At 48.3% G+C, this 3,862-nt stretch overlaps 1 pseudogene; it reads left to right on the forward strand.

Annotated features, from left to right (window-relative positions):
- Positions 1 to 1,946: 1,946 nt before the first annotated feature.
- On the forward strand, positions 1,947 to 2,897 carry Derl1-ps2 (derlin 1, pseudogene 2; annotated as a pseudogene).
- The last annotated feature ends 965 nt before the right edge of the window (positions 2,898 to 3,862 follow it).

Genomic DNA, 3,862 nt, shown 5'->3' on the forward strand with positions numbered 1-3,862 from the left:
TGGCTCCATGTTGAACTAATGTTTAGGATCAATTGGTTTAAGTAAATGACATTACTGAATTCAATTCCACTTGCTGCTTCTTGCTGTTTTAATGGTGATTCAAACATTGAAGAAGAAAGTCTCTTAGCAGCGGTCCACAGAACTTTCTCAAACTGAGCAGAACTTTGGAGTAGAAGGTAAAAGATTACAGAAAACACCTGTTGAGATGTTGTAGCACAGAATGTTCTTGGGAGCATCAGGCTACTTGGGGATAGATTATCCGATGAAACGAATAGCAACCATGGGATTTGGGTTTGTGCGTGCATGCGTGCATGCGTGCCTGTGTGCGTGCGTGTGTATGTTTGGTACTTAAGAAATTGAGGAGTCGCCTTGTTTTCTCCTGCTAAATACTATCAGCCCCTGGCTAAACCTTAGCCTTCTGTGGAACTGAGTTTGTGAGGTAAGGGACCCAAAGCACAAAAGTCTCTTCTGAGGTTAGTGTCATATTGCGATCTCTTCCAGTTCCAAGTAAGATCAGCAGCCAGACTGTGTTCCAGACAACAACCCCAAAGTGGAATTGGGTTATAGGAAACCATGCTCGTTTCTTTCTTTGCTTTATGCCTTTGTGGAGCTGACTTCCACACACTGAGCAGCCACTACCAGGGACATTGCTTGCTCGAGGGAGAGCAAGGAAAGCGCATGCTATATCTGTATTCTCATCGCTCAGGAATGACACACACTTCACTGGTCTAAACAAACCAGACCATGCTGGCCATGATTATATGACACATGTCTGATGCTCTCATGGGGAGATGATCTTCCACAGACCCATCAAGCTCCACAAACTCATGGGTCTTATACGGCTTCTGGTGGCCAAGCCATGGTAGCCCCCTCAGTGAAATATGTGAGAGCTTTTGAACATGGTCCACTGGAACCCTTGTCTTGATCAGAGTTATCTCATTCCACCGACTCTGTTGCCCTAGCTTTAAATCTCCAGTGTAGAGACTGGATCTCAGACTCTCTTTTGTAGAAAGCCATGGACTCCTTATGCAGCCGTGTTTACTGTTGTGTATTCAGGGTTCTCCTGGCTGCCTGTTCTACAGTGATCCTCAGTCTGTTCAGAGAGCCATCTAAGCAACAGCTTGTGAGGTTCCAAGGGTGGTCAAGTCAACAGGCTGCTGACGTCTGAGCTACTATTTCCCCTGATTCTCTGTGCAGTAATGTTGAGTACTTATCGAATAAGTGTCACACTTGAATAGAAGCTTTGAACGAGTCTAGCCTGGTGCCATAAGCCCATAACCCTACACACGAGGATCCCAGGTTCAAGGCCTGCATAGGCTGTGTAGTGAGTTCAAAGGGCAACTTAGCGGTGATAAATATTAGTCCTCTTGGTAGGTAGATAGTGAGGAAAAGAGAGCCCTGGGTGGATTTATTCTCACAGGCATGTCCTAAAATGGCCAGAAATGGTGTCCACTTCTTGATTTCTTCCTCACCGAGATTCACAAGTGCGTGCTCTTTCTACAAGGACTCTGAGGGCAGGTGTGTCCTAGGCATGGGTTTTATGTCACAGGCTGTATACCAACCAGCCCTTCCACATCCAAACAAGTCAGGAGGACCTACAGGGCACTCTTGTCTCTTCCCAAGTCTTCACACCAGTGGGGAAAAAGCCTCCCTCAGGAAAGATGCCTTCTCGATTTGCATCTGTCCTCTGCTGAGGAGTCTGATCTCTTGCTTACTTCTATCTTAATTAAACTCAGGCTGTACAAACCTTCTTTATTGCCGTTAAAAGAGGGCTGGCTCCAGCATGAGATCACTTTGCTTGCACGTCCCAGTCCCTAGATTCAATCTGTACTCATCCCACTCAATGCCAAGGAATCCAGTAACAGGTGACAAGAAATAGCACACTGGCAGCCGGCTGCGAAGCGCGGGGTGGGCACAGGAGGACATGCAGGGCTGCTCAGCCGTCCACCTGACAGGCGACCATGTCGGACATCAGGGACAGGTTCAGGAGCTTCCCCGCCATCACGCACTACTGGTTTGCTGCCACAGTCGCGGTCCCCTTGATCGGCAAGCTCGCTATTATCAGCCCGGCCTACTTCTTCCTCTGGCCCGAAGCCTTCCTCTATCGCTTCCAGATATGGAGGCCGTTCACTGCCGCCTTTTATTTCCCCGTGGGGCCTGGAACTGGATTTCTTTATTTGGTCAATTTAAATTTCTTATATAAGTATTCTACACGGCTTGAGGCAGGAGCTTTTGACAGGAGGCCAGCAGACTATTTATTCATGCTTCTCTTCAACTGGATTTGCATTACTATTACTGGCTTAGCCATGGATATGCAGTTGCTGATGATTCCTCAAATCATGTCAGTACTTTACATCTGGGCCCAACTGAACAGAGACCTGATTCTATCATTTTGGTTTGGAACACGAATTAAGCCTGTTACTTACCTTGGGTTGTCCTCGGATTCAACTATATCATTGGAGGCTCGGTCATCAATGAGCTCATTGGAAACCTTGTCGGACATCTTCATTTCTTCCTGATGTTCAGATACCCAATGGATTTGAGAGGAAGGAATTTCCTGTCCACACCTCAGTTTTTGTACCACTGGCTACCCAGCAGGAGAGGAGGGGTGTCGGGGTTTGGTGTGCGCCCTGCAAGCATGAGGCGAGCTGCTGATCAGAATGGCGGAGGCAGGAGACACAACTGGGGCCAGGGCTTCCGACTTGGAGAGCGGTGAGAAGCAGCCCTGGCCTGCTCACCAGCCATGCTAAGCAGATGACAGTCTCCTCCCAGTGCTGGGCACGCTTAATGGCCGAGCTCTTGCTGCCGCTCGTGGACCTGACCCACGCTGAATGTAGTCTTTTGGTACAAGACACATTTTTAAATCCCGAAGGAAAATACAAGTGTTCCTCAAGTTTCATGATTCTCATTCAAGTCCTTTCTGCTGTGAAGAACAAATGTCAGCTGTGCAGAGTTCAGAACTGACTCATGTTGTGGTGCCTTCTCCTCTCCCCTTCCATATGCATAATGAAGTGGGCAAGCGGGGCTGATGAGCCAAATCCTGTCAGAGGGCCCTCTCCTCTCTCACGTCCCCGGAGCTGCAGCTAGCATTGTCCACAGAAGGATTTTGCCTTTGACAAACTTACTGACTTGCCAAAGCTTGGTCACAAAGAGCTGGCTCACACATGGTCCTTGGCCATCACTGCAGGACTGTGACGGTAGGGAGAAGACTGGAGCAGCAGAGGAAGAACTTTCTCCGCTGTGGGGCCTCATCAGCCTGTCAGCAGTGCCGCCATTGCTGCCTTTCACGTATTTATACACAAAGGACCTCTGAGTCAGTGAGGACCCGGACTGGGAGTAACGAGGGTTAGGACTTGTTGCTCCGCCCTCCTATCCCTCTGAGCTGAGCGATCAAAACCATAGTGGAGTTGCTCCTGACACAGGGGATGAGTTTAAACGTGGTCCCTTGTGTTTCTTCATGGGGTGAACTGGCCTTGTGTGCCCAGAGCAGCTGTACTGTGCTGTGCTGTGTTAGGAGGTTCCTGATCACATGGCCAGACAGACACACGTCCCTGGAGGCACTGATTCCATTTGGTCCTCATTGCGGATGTGTGTTCACTCAGTTGGTGAAGGAGAGAGGTTCAGACTCTAAATTTTTAATTAATTGTTTTTTGGACCATGCCTTTTCTGGTCAAGTGTTTATGTTAATGCTAAGTGAAGTGCCTCTTCAGATGGGTGTCAGTCAGTTTTTAAGGCTAATGGAGGCACATCTGAACAGGTCGCTCATAATTAGAGGTTCCAATAGCTTTAGGATCATTTGCATTTGAAGGTCTTTATTACCTTGGGTCATGCATGTATACACTTTGTGAATCAGACCTGCTCC

The sequence above is a fragment of the Rattus norvegicus genome, chromosome 9 (assembly GCF_036323735.1).
Source record: "Rattus norvegicus strain BN/NHsdMcwi chromosome 9, GRCr8, whole genome shotgun sequence".
NCBI lineage: Eukaryota > Metazoa > Chordata > Mammalia > Rodentia > Muridae > Rattus > Rattus norvegicus.